Source organism: Drosophila subobscura, chromosome J (assembly GCF_008121235.1).
Source record: "Drosophila subobscura isolate 14011-0131.10 chromosome J, UCBerk_Dsub_1.0, whole genome shotgun sequence".
NCBI lineage: Eukaryota > Metazoa > Arthropoda > Insecta > Diptera > Drosophilidae > Drosophila > Drosophila subobscura.
In genome coordinates, this window is record NC_048532.1 from 11,750,019 (window position 1) to 11,765,856 (window position 15,838).

The window sequence follows — 15,838 nt, forward strand, 5'->3', positions numbered from 1 at the left end:
AGTATCATATCGTTTCATTGGCCAGCCACAACGACTACTCGCATGATTGTTTATATTTTTAACTTCTGTGGGTTCTCGAATCTGTCCCGCACTGATGTCATCGCTGGAGATTGGGCGATTGGTGAGGCGAAAATTTATGAATCTATTGTAATGCGCTAAATTTAACAAGTTGCATGCATGGTGAACTGCCGATAGGAGGAGTAGCAGCCGGCAGTAGCTGGCAGCAGCAAAAGTTCTCTGTTTGCTGACTAATTGGACAAATGGCATTTACAGCTGCCGCCGCGACGGCTGATGCCGATTTCGATGCCGATGCCGATGCCGATGCCGAAGCCTGCCACATAAATCTGCCTCCGACAACATCCTGGGCACACTGGATATAGAAGCTGGAAGCTAGAAAGAACTTCCTTTTGCGATTTGCTCATTAGAATTTATTGCCGCCGCTTGTCAAGATTTACGTATCCTTGCGGCCTGCACTGCTCTGCTCTGCCCCACTCTGGATGACAGATGACAGGCAGTGGCTGGTGGTTGCTGGTGGCTAGCTGATGGTGGAGCCTCCACAAATGGGGAGGCAGGCTGTTCGATGCTCCTTAGTGGCTTTTTTGCAAATTAGTCAAAGTCAGGCAGGCAGCAGGCAGCGCGATGCCACTCGTTGCAAGGGGCAAACAATGGCAGGCTTAGATAATTGCTGGCCATGGCTTTCACAATGCGCCCAGAAAAGAGAGCCCCAGCCCCAGCCCCAGCCCCAGCCCCAACCCCAGCTCTGACTGTGGCTCTGGCTCTTGGCTCTCGGCTCTGGGGTCCGGGGTTTTCTGCCTGCCCCAACTTCCTATTAGTTGCCACAGATTGTGCGATAGCAATAAGTTAGCCCAGCCCGGGGCTGGCTCAGAGCTTGGCTTACTCCTGCCCGCCCGCCAATGGATCTGTGTGGAGCCAATCCCTCGCCATTGCCATCTGCCATTGTCTTCTGGCTGGGATCGCTGAATTGCCCAGTGGAAAGGGTCGGTCATTGGCATGCCCATCCATTGGCAATGCATCATTTGTTCGGTGCGGGAATAAAATATTGTAATAAGTACGGGTTTAGAACATGCTAAAACACTTTACTTCCTTGTCTCTTTTATCTCTCTCTCGTTCCCCCCTCTCTCCCACTATCTCGCTTCTGCCAGAACTGAACCCTTTTCTTTGTTTTATTTGTTTTTTTGGTTGATAAGTTTTTCTTCTGTTATTTACCAATTACCATTTTAGCAGATTTCCTAAAACTTTTCCCCCGCATTTGTTTTTGTTGGTTTTGTGGTTCTTTCCATTTCAACGCTCTTTCCTCTTTACCGATTTTGCACAAATAAAACTTATTCCGCTTCAATTGACTTACATCTCTCCTCTCCCTCGCTCTCTTGCTACTATTTTGACCACTTTTTTTTAGATTTGTGGCCAGAGTTTTTTATTGTATTTTTCTTTTGAATCAATTTGGCTCTGGCCAAGTTTAATCTTTTGCTTTCATGTGGAAATTTCACAAATAAATCAATTGTAGATTTTGTTTACTTTTTTGTGGAGGAACATAATCGTTCCATTGCTGACGATAAACGAGTTATAATGCTTTTTATGCGTTTATTTTTATAGGAAATGTGGTGGCGATATAGAGCGATAAATGCGTCTAAACACGCTATGCAAATGACTCTCGGTCTTGGTTTGGGATACCGGCTGCCGTGCCGCCACACACAAATATCCGCACTGGAAATATATATACAGAAATGTATATGCCATCAGTTCAGAGACAGTGAGTGTGAAAAGAGTGTGACTGCCAGGTAAATGCTGCATTAAGGGAGGTGGGAGAAGAAAGAAGATTCGATTCTGGTTGATGCTTGTAGTAATAATTGCAATAATTTTTTTTTGTGATTAAATGGTAAACAAAAGTGTGTTTGGTGGACACTAACTAACTAGCTTTAATTCCCTCTTCTGTTCACAAACTTCTGGCATTAACTGTGGACAACTATCAGCACAAACCAGCATCATCGCAGGAATCAAAGCGCTGGCCTGGCGTGTGCAAAAATCGTTTTCATCATGGTATAAAAATAAATATTAAATTTTTGAAAGAAGAATAAAAAGAACCTTCAGGAAAAAACTATGGAGAATACTAACAAATAACCGGCAATCTTGATCTCGATAATGCCTATACATACTACCTCTTAATGTATACGGAAAGTATCTCCTAAATGCGACGTTAAAAGAGTTAATGCCTTTTCATATACAAAAGATTTTTGTACGATTATGCTGTTATTTTTTTGGGCTGAAAGATTCAGACTCTGTGATAAGGCATAGATAAGCTAAAGCCAGTTATAAATACGGATTTATTTGTGAAATTATATAAAAGAAAGAAAGATCCATTGTGCTTACACTTTGTGGGGCATTCAACAGCCTGAGGATGGTGCCGATTTGCGTGGCCAGTGGCATGGTTGTGGCAAACGCATACGTGGGTGCACGCACCGGTATGGGGAAGGCGGTGCAGGCCGAAAGCGGATCGCTATCCACCACATACTGGACACGAAAGGTGATTAGTTCGTCGGGTTCCATTTTCACAATCATTTTGGCGTATATTATTTACAAACGTCTCTCGAGATCGCACTTCCACTTCACCTCTTTCACATTTGTCTTTTGATTTTCTTTTATTTATTTTTCTGGTATTTTCTCTCACTTTTATTTATTTGCATTTTCACTTGAACTGGAACTGAAATGGATTTTTGGATTGGCATAAATTTGTTTGCTTTTTGCTCGCTTGCAATTTGTTTTAATTTTGATTTTTATGACGTGCACTCTTTGGGCCAAGCCCCGAAACGAATTTAAGTCACACACAAGACACTGGAGAGAGTCGCAGAGGGAGATCTATCGAAGCAACTGATACCCTGTGGGGCGAATCTTATCTATGATGGATATCAGACATGTATGAGTCTTAAAGATGACTCTCCAAGATGGACAAAGGTGCAGAAACAATCTTGTAAAAATAGTCATACCCTCTGCCAGAGCTATGCCAAATTGTTGCATAATTGTTTGGCAGTGGAGTGTCTCTTTTGGTTGAGCCAACACACACACGCATGTTGCGCAATTTTATGCTAAATATTGCAAAATTGTTCAAAAGCCACGCCCACTATACAGTAACACACTCCACAGCATTGTCCCCACTCCCCACCCGTAGCATAATTGCTATGCCGAACCGGATCGCTCTCCTTTCTTTCTTTTATTTTATGTGCTTCTCTTTTTGTATTTGTTTAAATATGTATTTGTCTTTGGCTTTCTGGTTCGCTTTGCAGTCACATAATGATGATGATCAAGCGATGATGATGATAATGATGATGATTATTGTTGTGTAACTTTTTCGAATTCAATGTCAGTACCCGCCCCAGTAGTTGTGGCTTTTAATCATCATCAGGCATTCAGGGGACATTGCCATTACCTCAAATCGAAACCAAATCGACGGGCCTCAAAGAAGGTAAGACGTCTCCGCTGTGGGAGTACCGCTAAATGTCTTGTCTGCTGTTTTTCTGGTGCTTTTATGCAAATATGCAAGACACAGTGAGTACACAGCACAGAGGTTGGTTGTGTGTCTGTCCTTCTGTCTGTGGTTTATGGGCCAGCGCCGAGGGTCTTCTGTTCGTCTGTTAACGAGGTTCTTGAGTGTCGTCTTGTAGCGGTCCCAGTAGCCGTGTGCGGTAGCTCCCTCCGCATAACGTGACTCTAATGGACGCGCACGCCCGTTGGCTGCCGGAGTTTGGTCTGTGTCTCGTCTTCAAAATTGGACTTGGACTTGAAGTTGGACTCTGCTCAAACACACACTTGTCTGTCGCTCACTGCAGACGACTGACATTGAACTCTAGCGTCTGGAGGTGGTCCGAACAATGGTTAGGAAATGGGTGAGGCCACCAAGTGCGCGACAAATGGTGTAAGAGATCGTATACATATGTATGTTATTCGTATTATGTATTACTTTAGAAAGTATTGAAGGTATTTGTTGTTGCACTACACTACAAAGTATTCAGCGTTAATTAATAATAAATAAAACCCTCGAAAAACCTTTTGCCATACTTAAACAAAGACCATCTTAAGCACTCAATCGCGTATTAGCTTTCTTCATTATTAGCTCAAATCAATTAGTTTCAAACCATTATTCATTCCAACAATTCTAAGGGGCTTGGCCACCAATTTGGTAATTTGTCCAACACGTTGCAGAAACACGTTGCACGTTCGTACTACTGGAGAATACTTGCGTACGTACAACATGTAATTATTTTGTATTTTAGCCACTAACTCAAATCATTTTTCACAGATGCGATGCCCAATACGAAGGCGATGTCGGCGGCGGCTTTTAAAAGGCCACAAAAACTACAGAAAACATCGCGCCTAATTGCAATAATTCATTGCGAAGCAGCGAATGCGAAATAAATACAGGGAAACACACAGCACACAAAAATAAAGGCGAAAGCCATAAAAAAGGCCAATAAAAACGGTTAACAAAAGACAACACAACACAAAAGCCAACCCAAGAATATTGTGTAAACGTAAACAGCTGTTCAGCAGCAGAGACTCCCGCGAGCCGAGACGAGCCGCCGTTGAGAGGTGTTTCGTTCTGTTGAACGAACGAAATGAGAAATAAAATAAAAGTCAAGTCATTAAGAGCGGAGACTTGGGAGTCCGGCACTGAGGTCTAAAGGGTGGGGCAAGACTGCAGGGCACAGAAAGGAAGTTATCACAAGGGGGGGGAACTGAACAGCACAGGACAGAGAAACAAAACAAAAGAGTTAAAGCTTAATTGAAAGACTGGAGAAGGCGGTGGTAGAGGGCAGGCAGGAGACTACGAGAGACAGGTTACAGGCGGATGGACCCTTGCCAGGGCTTCCTTCTGACAGCCAGGCGGCAAAGGCAGGTGTGCCCAAAAACACACACAGGAAAGAACCATGCAAAAAAATAAAACAGCAGGAAAGAAAGGGTGCATTTTAAGGGATTCGAAGCTTTGGATACCCATGAAGATCGATTGTTCCTTGGGCATGTGCAGCCTTATAGGACTCACAGTAGCGAGGGTACCAACAGCAACTGCAACCACCAGAGAGACACAACCAGCATGACATCAGCAATCGAGAAACCGAAACAACAAGTTCTGTTGCATGCGAAAGTCAATGCTGCAAGAGACGGCGAATCGACCGCCTGCTTTTGGTTTCGTTTATGAAATGGAAAATGAAGTGGAAGCCCGAATAAAGATTTTTTTACTTTCACGTATACAGAAATTCCTACCGCCACTGGCCGGAACTCTCTTTTGGGCCAACGCCAACACGAAAAAGGGTTTCGGCCAAGTCAAAAGTTAAGTGTCCATCAGCGAAAATCACTATAGTCTATGGCTTCCTCATTGTCTGCGTTCGACCGATCGGCGTTCGGTCTTTGGCGAACGCCGTTTGGGGGACGTGCAGAAATTTAATGAAATTAAATAAATATTATGTTGTATAGAAGAGATAAACGCCAGGCAGCCAAAAACCATTGTGGCCATTATGGCCAAGAGTGTCGGTTGTTAGCCATGGCTAAGCAGCGGCATATTTAGTTACAAATTACGACAATGGCGCCGAAGCGACGACGACTGATGGACAGACCATATTAAAGTGTAAATAATTTATGCAAATGCTGCAGCAGCAGCAGCAGCAGCGGCCAGTCTGTGGGGCACCCACAACAACTACAGTAACAACAGCCACGGTACAGTAACAACTGGCAGGTAATGAAACCCGCCCGCTGGCTCAAGGAAACTCTTTTTTTTTAGAGCCAGAGCACCGCTGCTGCTGCCGTTGTTGCTGCTTCTCTCTTTTTTGCCTTGACTTGGCTTAAATGAACTTTCACTTTTTACTGCTGCTGCTGCTGCCGCCTGCCTGCCTGCCCCATGTTGCAATCACTGACGTTGGAGGAGCCAGGCAACGGCTCTTCCTGCTGCCGCTTCTTCTTCTGCAGTTTTTTATGCCATCAATTATGCAAATTTTCCATAGCCCCCCACGGGATGGCTAATAACTTAACAATTTCCCAAAGACGCTTAATTGACAGCTACTGTGCGGCTTTAGCTGTTGCTGTTGCTGCTGCTTCTGCTGCTGCTGCATGCCCCCACAGGCGCACCAAAATCGGCTGAGACACTGCTGTGATCCGTACGCTAAGTTCGCACTCTGTTATACGCTTTGATGATCCGCAACGGTGCATTGACATTGATACAGTTAAGGTGCATCTGCCAGAGGGTCTCCCCTATCGACTTTATGCACACAGGAAGTCAGCTTAGGAGCTGCTTATAGAAGGAATTCTTCATAAGAAAAGATAGGGAAACAATTAGACTTCATGATTCTAAAGTTTCTAAATTCTTTAAAAATCTTTTTCTTTACTCGTTCGAATGCCACCATATAATCGCACGAACAGACAACTATTTCTGTTCCATCAAAGCACACACGTGACACTTGTGATCGAACTTTCAAGTTCAATCAGGACATAATTCAATGAATTCAATTAAATGTGCTTGTACTTCACACATTTTTCCCCCCTACTCTGCCACTTATCTGCCCCTTGACAATCCACAAACATTGTAAAATATACCGCGATACTTATCGCTGACTTAATAAAGAAATAAACCCAGATATAGATACAGATACATTCGTCGGTTCAATGAGTTCGCAGAATGCGCAAAAAATACCACATTTGGCAGCGGGGTGGGGAGGTAGGAGGTCTATGGTTCGCTGAACAGCAAATATTTGGCCATACAAAAACAGAAACAGATATTTTAATGGAAACAGAACCCATGAAAGAAATGAAAAGCAAACACACTACATTCCACAATAATTTGTCATGCTCTCTCGTGCAGGAGAGAACGATCTGAAAGGGAGAAGAAAATGGAAACAAACAAATCATTTTTGAGTTCGGGTTGAAAAGGTAGAAGAAAAATGGTACTGCCAGCAATCAGAAGAAAAGTTGTTTGACCTCTTGACTGACTGAATGAAAGACATATAAAATTGTTAAGCGAATGCATTTAAAAATAATTTCAACTGCCAATAAAAAAACACAACAACAGCCAGCAAAGAAACACAGATGATTGGCCTGGCCCGTAATAGAGGGCCCGGACTCAGGCCCTCTCTTGAAACGAGTTTCAAAGAAAATTGTGTCACGTTTGTGTGTTGTGTTTGAAACGGTTAAATGTTTGAGGGAAAACACAGCGTATGCCACTCGAGATCAGAGGCATTCAGCAGTAACAGCAGTGAGTGTGTGTCTGTGTCGAATCCCATAGATACCCTCTACTCCAATGCACGTGTGGCATACCATGGCATAATGTGGTACTGCTGCTGCTGCTGGTGCTGGTGCGTGTGCGTGTGCGCTTGATTTATTGAATTCTTTCGTTCAGAACCACCGTAGCTGATTTCGTATGCAACGGATGCCCCAGGTCCAAGTCCAAGCGCTGTGCCTGAGTCCGCAAGAATGCCAACTCATTATAGAACTCCCCTTTCTGGAGGCGGAGGTGTTCTTCACAGTTAATTATAACAATAGCATAATGATCATAAGCCCCCCAGGAGCCCCAAAGACCTCGACAGAACGGAAATGGAAAGAGAACCAACGCCAGAGTCAGGAAATCGTCGTGTGACAACGTGTTCTCTATGGAATTTCCCGGCTTATTCTACAGTTTTCAGTGCTAAAAAAAAGAGCTAGAGTGTCGATCGAGATACTTCAGGAATTGGGGTCAAAAGTCAGAGAAGTGCTTTAATTTCTGCCTCTCAAGAGCATTGCCACTCCAAAAGCGTTTGCCACTTAATATCTCTGGAAAATGCAGCCAACGGTAGTCCAGATTCGAGTGGTGGAAAGTGTTTTTATTAGAAAAGAAATTTAAATTATGTATTCATCTATTTTTCTCCATTTCAAATGCTAATGTTTCAAGAAAGAAGAATTGAAAGTGTCAGCAGAAGATGAAAGATAACTTTTAAGATGGAAAAACTAAGCCAACTTTCAGAAGATTGAAAATATAGAATGGAAAAGACATTGATAAAAATTAGCTTGAGTTTTAAATAGGTTGTTAATGAACTATGTAATACGTAGAAGCATAATTAAATCTTTAATTTTAATTTATTTAATGGAATAATGAGGAATAATTTAAAGGAAATTACAATTAAATAACAGAAATAAATTATTAAATCAACTAAGCGCATAAACCACCCAAGATAAGTTGGGATTTGATTTCCTTGATTATATCGTACAACCATGCCTTATTTTCAGCATGAGTTTGTAATTTTTGCTTGGAAGAAACTGGAAACCAACTGGAAGTCATGGACTGAAAGTTATTTAGATAAGTACCCCATAAAACTGGCAATGCACAGAGCAAATAGTAGACAGCTTTGAGGTAATACTAAATGTTACGTGAGAAACCTTAAAAACAAATCTTAGATCTCCGACAGATCGCTAGCTATAATAACCCATTCCATCTGTCAGAACTACAAATACCTCAAGAGGCAGTCAATCAAAAGGAATGCTCTTCACAGAGAGAATTAGAGTTCTTCTAGGCATTTCAAATGACAGAATCTTCATGTGAAACATTATGTCATTTTGATAGATCATCCATAGAGACACAGACACCTCTCTTATTCTTTATCATTCTCTGTTTCCTCATCATCATCGTCTGTGTTTCCCTTTACATTTGTGGCATTTGTGGACCTGTGAACCAGGGGCATCTGTTAAACTCATTTTGTGGGTTATTTCTGTATGCAGTTGACATGAATTCTTACAAAATATCAACACACACAATACTTTATATATATTTATGTATATACATATATCTGGTATCTGGGCTATCTGGTATATCTTTTATGTGGCATATTCATTTGCTCTACTAATTTGCAGCTCTGTGTGAGTGCGTGACTAATATTTTTGAGTGCAGCAAAAAGACTTGGCCACGATTTTTGTGCGGGGGTTATGCAATGGCAACAAACGACGAAACGGCAACAACAATCATCATCAAAATAATCAAGTTAAGATATTTTTTAGCCAAGAAAAAAAGCAAGACAGACACAGAGGGAGACAGTGGGGGGGCATAGTGGAACAGTGGCCCAGTTTTCACACAGCCTCTTCTTTCTTCCCCCATCAGCTGTGACAATTCTCATTTCGAAATTTGGGTCAAACACTTAAATATTTTACATTTTTAAATTTGTATGTATTTTTATTTTTTATGCAATCAAATGTTGATGTTTTTTTGGATATTTGTTCGATTTTTATTTGATTTAAGAGATGTCTGAAGGGATGAATGCATATTGGGAATAAAGATTGTTAGGAATCGATTCATCTACATGGATATAATATAATAATCTACACCTCAAAGGGACTGAATGCCGGTGATTGTTGATGCTAATTCGCTGCACAAATTTTCCCTAAGGGATATGACATCATTTCCATGAAGTTACTCAAGTGAAGCGGTGAGGCATTCTCTCTAAATAATTATGAGGGCATTATTCATAAGATATGGGAGTTTTTTCTACTCAGGTCTTCAAAAAAACATCGCGCTTGAAAAATTTAAGTTTTTCCCGAGTTGGGTGTGGGCATTTTTGGGAATTTTAATCAAAAGTTTCGATGGCATTCTGGTAACTGATATTAAGTGTATAATTCCCAACTCTATTCCTAAACTTCGTACACTGTAAAACCGACTGAAACGTATTGCATTACATGATTAATAAATATATAAAATCATTAAAAATTGTATATTATTTATTAACATATCACATTTCCAGTGGAGGAAATATCCAATTTTCGTATCGATTTTCTTGGGAACTTGATAAAAATCTAAACCTCTACCTTCTCACATATGTTTGTGCACCTTTTCTTATAATCAATAAGCAAAGAATTGTGGAACCATCAGAAATATGAAAGCCCTACTTCTAGGAAACGCACTGAAACCCCCAAAAATAAAATAACCTGAATCAAATTCTCTGCTACCGAAATGAATAAAGAATTGAAAGCAAAAGCAGATCGATTTTTCATGGAAAAATAAGCTCATGTTGTGGCTTACGTCTAATTTTCTTTATGAGGGCACTCTTTTCACTCAACTAATGCCCACATTTGAATAACAATCTTAAAGCGACAGAGTTGGGGATTTTATTTGATTTTTTACAAGTTGTTGGCCTAATGAGCGACGCCAAGCTACCAGAGAGGAGGGGAACCATCATTTTATAGTCTAATAAACAATGCGTTTTATCTGCGCCTGTGCTTTGGACGTGTTTTCACTTTGGGCCATGATAAATTGCACTAAACACAGAGATTTTTGTTGTATTTAAACATTTTTCTTGCTGTGCCTTGTCTGCTTGGGCGATTGCATCTCCAAAAGACAGAAAGACAGGTAGAGGACTGGTAGACAGTCGCAGTTGCAGTTTCCACCATAAATCACCTCTGACGACTCATAATGCATACGAAAACACATATGTACATACAATTTATTGAAAATATAGCCACACAAAGTGTGTTTGTTGTTGGTTGGTTCAATGGTCAGAGAGACGCCTGGTTAATATTATGCAGATTTTATGCAACAATCCAGCGCTTAAATGTTGCACACACCGCCCGCCAGACCGCCTGATAAATCGCTGATGAATTTTCGGTGTTTCGGGTTTGGGGGAGTGTCAAATGCCATTCCCCGGACTTTAAAATTGTGTAGTGGCGAGTGAGTGTTAAATTATGGGTCTTGTGGCAAGGTCAAGTTGAGGTTTGATTGATTCGAAATGCAATTTCAAATGGGCAGCAATCAAAAGATCCCTCGAAAGAAATGGTAAAAAGAGTTGAATCCGCCTTCTCCATGCACCAATCGATATGAATCAGCCATCAAGGTCGTAATATTCCCCGATAATATGAGGATGCTGTAATAACAGATATATTTTTTGTATTCTGCAATCCACAACAAAACCGCAAATTGCAAGCCAAAGAAAAGCAAATCAAAATCAAGGCAACAGATCTGTTGCATCCATCCTACAGCAATCTCTGACGTGCAGGGCCTCTCCTCTTACACCGATTCGTTTTGTTAACGTTAATTGCTTTTATGACCATAACCTTTTTTTATGATCGCACAATCAAACTACTTTGCATTTTATGAACCCCCTTCGGGCTCCACCTTTGCCTGTAATCAACTTTTATGGCGCCCACCATTCAGTAACCATTGAAAAGACATTTGGGAACCGGCGATAAAAATCACAGAAAATTTGTTCAACTTCCCTGATAACTCCGAATGTCAAGTTATCACTTCATTAGGTGGAGTTGAAGATGGGGAATGTTGCGGACAGGGTTTGTTTAGGATAGGATATGGAATGACAACTTGATTATTAGAAATATACCTTTGATGTGATTATTTGTAGAAGTTTAAATTGTATTTATAAAGAATTTAATCCGAAATACTTAGACAAAGGCAATATTGTGTGTCTTCTTTTGTTTGTCCAGCACTTGAAAGCCGAACAACGGGTATCATAAAACATTGATTTAATATAAAATGTTTGTGTCTTTGCAGGTAACATTGAAGTAAAGAGATTTCAAAGTTTTTTCAGTTCTTATTTCAATATTTCATAAATCTTTTGTTTTGTATACTCTTCTGATAATATTTTTGATTTTTTTTATATTTTCAGATCTCCCCAGGTAGTTTTCCAAACCTTTGCCTACAGTTCCTTAGTCATTTTGTTGCCTCTAAGGCCTATTCACGGTCTCAGTGCCATACAAATCAATGGGAACACCTCTAAGACTGGAACCCTGACCCAGATCCGGGGCATCAACAATCAACTACCAAGTTTTGACTGCAATTTCCATATGTCAATGCTAGAGAGTGCATTTACACAGAAATATTGCACTATATCAGATTCAGATCCATGTCAATGAAAGTGAAAAGAAATATCATGTTCCAACCAACAGAGAGGCAAGAAGTGCGAGGGAAATAAATCAATAAACTACCGTAGGCTATGGGGACCTTCGTGCTAATAGGTTATTTATTTCACAGCATGTACGTATGTACATATGTTTGTATGCAGACTGTAGGGTATGTCTACAGAGAGTGCCTTTGGGTGGCGTGTACTAAGCCACGCTGACCTCAATATCATTTGGCAAAGAGCGTTCGTTCGCTGAAAGAAAACAAACGCAACAATTTTTACCATTTTTTATGAGGGGTTTTTTTTTTTTTTGGGTGTGGTTGCACCACTAACACTTTCATTGTTTAGCCAAACACTTTATCGGCCAAAGATACATACATATGTACATACACACATGCGAAAGAGAGATGGATAAGAGGGGAAATTACTCACTAATGCGCTTTGTTGTCTGACTGCCAACTTGATTGTTAGTTAATGAGTTGAAAGATAGTTTTTTGAACAGATAGATAAACCCCTGCTTTTGGGCTTGGGGGTTGGGCTTTATGTAAGCTTTCGCTTACAGCCAAATTCCCACGCAATTGAACTTTAAGCCGATTACAGATCACATGGTTCGTCATTCAACTTAATTTGGCTTTAAGTTGAGAATTATAATTAGTTGTCAGTGGATGGTTATGGGTTGATGGACCCCCATCTCCGTCTTCTACAGCGCTGCTCACCTTGACTTTGCATAGCAAACGAGCCAGCGAACGAAACGAGCGACTTCAGTAGCTAGATAAGCGCTCAAAAGATAACGCGAAAAACTAAGCAGCAAACAAGAAAGAATGAGCAACAGACTAGAATAACGACCGTCCGATACCCAGTAATTACGTGCTGTTTATACTAAACAAGGTTTTATGTAGGATATTTGCAGTTTAGAATGAGAACATCTTAGTTATATTATCGTTAAATCTTCTTATATAATAAATGGTCCAATCATATTCGAAATGTATTCATGAAATAGGTTAACCTGCATTGAAGCAAGTATACCCTTTTCGGCCAGCACAAGGGTACACAATTCACCAAAACAGAAACAAAGACAACGACCGCAGCAGAGGAACAAAAGCAACGAGGAAGAGAGCACAGTTGACGGCAAACCTTTTTCTCTCTCTCTCCCTTTCAACTACTGTCTTTACTAAGTGCTGGATGGTGTTCTCTCTTTCCCGGTCTCCCTCTCACCGCTTCATCTCTTCGCAACACAATTAAAAAAATTGGATTAGCGGCTGCAAAAAAATTGCTGAGAAAAGAAAATCAAAATAAAAGAGTGCAAAGCGGCGACCGCTAAACCCAACGAAGAAGCGTACAAAAACGAGAAGGGACGTGTGAGACGCTTCTTACGCGGCTGCAAGTAAAAATTGCTAGCGGATTTGAAAATCTGTCAAAATCAAAATACTCACGCCAAAGAGTGCAAAGCGGCGACCGCTAAACCGGCAACGAAGAAGTCAGGGGTAGGCCATAAAAAAAAACTGCGGGACGGGGTGAGTTTCTGAAAAATTTCTTCATTGTGGCTATAATAAAGCCAAATCCCAATTTGGTGATCTGATAGATATGGTCATTCCCTACGGAATGGCGTTTTTGTTTTCTGTTATCTTCAAAATTGTAGATTTGGGAGGTTTTCGCCCTTTGCGGGGGCGGAAGGGGCGGGGCTCATTTTTAAAATACACTGGCGGCATACAGCAGTCTGGTGCCAAAATTTGGTGGCTCTAACTCTTATAGTCTCTGAGAACTAGCCGACAAACAAGACGGACGGACGGACAGACGGACAGACGGACAGACAGACATGGCTCAATCGACTCGGCTATTGATGCTGATCAAGAATATATATACTTTATGGGGTCGGAAACGTTTCCTTCTGTGCGTTACATACATTCACTTTGTGCACAAATACAATATACCCTATTTACTCTTCGAGTACCGGGTATAAAAACTACTCTGAAACTAAAGCCAAATCTGAAGTGTCTCGCGGTTGGCACGTCAACAGGCGGCGGCGGTCGACGTCGCCGTCGCTGTCGTCGTTGGCAGATTACGCCGGCAGATAATTAAAATCGTAACTACGTTTACGGTGGTGTCCGCACAGTGGGTGCGCATGGTATGCGCTGAAAACAACTGAAGGCAATCACAATTGGAACACAATTACACAGATCAGATCCAATTTTTGATAAAGTAGAGGGAAAGACTGTTCCTTCTGTCCCCTATTATTCCTTTATAAATGGTATCCTACGTAGTAACTCTCACATTTTACACACTTATTTCCACTGACGCTGCGCTGACTTTCACGAACCACTGTAATTTGCCCATGCCTGTGTCTATGGCTAAGTAGAAGCGAAACGAAGCTCTCTTTCTGGCAAGTACTTCGTACTTCGCACTAACCGCGTCGAAAATGAGGTTTTCTTTCCCCCTCTAACCCCATCAACAGCTGCTCTTTTTTTTGCACACTAGATATAGAGCTGAGTGAATTAACTCATTCTTATTTCGCCATAATAAATTCCGCAGCATTCATTATTTGCATATTAAAAGGTAAATAAAGAGTAGAGCAGCAGAAAAGTAAGTTTAAGTTTTAGCTGAGGCATGTTGAGGCCTGTTTTATGGGCTAATCATAGGGTAATGCAATTCAAACTAATTGAGCGACAGCTGAGAGAATGAAGGAAGGTCTTGGAGTGGAGTGGTATGTGGAGCAGTACTAGATGATAATTTGCTGTCAATGGTTTGTGGGTCAACAGGTGATAGATGGGCCTCGGAATGCAGCTTTCATAGGGAAATGTATAGAAAGTGATCTTCTGGAAGACACATTTTCCCCTTGGGCATGCAATTTTCCTTAATGATTGCAAATAAATTACATATTTCCCTCCTCGTAATTTGCCAAAAATTGAACGCCAACGATATGCTTCCTCCGGGCTCCAACAAAACGGCCCACAGAGTGCTTTCCTGGGAAGACTCGTCTTATATCGCGATTTATTTGCACAATTCCGGTTTTCGGATATTCCCTTGCCTCTCCTTTAGCTTCGTTTTTTGTGTGTATTTTTTCACTACTATTTGCTCATCTTGCAGGGACAGGGATCCTCAATAGGAGCTCGAACCTGACGTTTCACGAGAGCCCTGAACTGTATAACGAAAGAGCAACCAAAGAGGATGAACAGACCAGGAGAGAGAATGAGATGGAGACGGGCACGACAGCTGTTTCCCGCTGAAGAACATTTGACACTGAGATATTTGGAGAGGCACCCACAGTGGTGCAGACAAGACAAAAAGCAAACATATTTAAGATTGTCCGTTGACACTGACACAGTGACACGCAAAAAATCGATATTATTTCAAAATAAATTGCAATTTTAACAGAGTCCGTCGTCTAGTTAACATTATTAACCAAGTTTATGCCTCTTCCTCGATACGCTTTGCACAATTATTTCCCACTTTATCGGCGGTTTTGTATTTCGCTAGATTATTGTTAAACACTGTGGATCTTTTTAGTATTTCCAATTACCATTCCGTTTGTTGGTTAAAATATCATTAATGTTGCCAACAACAACACACATGGAACGAGGGGCAACCAGAAATAGCGGGGGTGCGCGACGCGCGCAGCTGAATGTAGTTTTACGTTTGTTTTGCACTAAACACGAAACGCGAACAACTGTGGAGACGTCGTCGACTGAATTTGAGCGTGTTTGGGGAGCAACTGACAGACCCAAAATGCGGTGGAGCCGCTGAAGCTCCCGTGGAAGAAGGAAAAGCAACAAAAGTGCAAGAAGACGAAGAAGAAAAAGCAGCGGCAAGAGTAGTAGTGTGAGAGAGAAGCGAGCAAAGCAACGGTGAGCGAGAGAGCGCGCGGCACCACAACGCAAGCAGCCAAAGAGACGGAAGCACAAGGTGAATAGTGACAAGGTGCGGCACTACCCTATTTTTCTTTGAGTGTTTTTTGATATCACAATGTTTTCTTC

At 41.4% G+C, this 15,838-nt stretch overlaps 1 protein-coding gene and 1 long non-coding RNA gene across 2 annotated transcripts in view; one reads left to right on the top strand and one right to left on the bottom strand.

Annotated features, from left to right (window-relative positions):
- LOC117895384 (FH1/FH2 domain-containing protein 3) overlaps window positions 1-15,838 on the bottom strand; it is a 44,003-nt gene that overhangs the window by 13,869 nt on the left and 14,296 nt on the right.
- LOC117895391 lies at window positions 4,155-4,507 on the top strand. The gene is made up of 2 exons (XR_004648925.1): window positions 4,155-4,253; window positions 4,313-4,507. It is a non-coding gene; the product is annotated as an uncharacterized LOC117895391 (long non-coding RNA).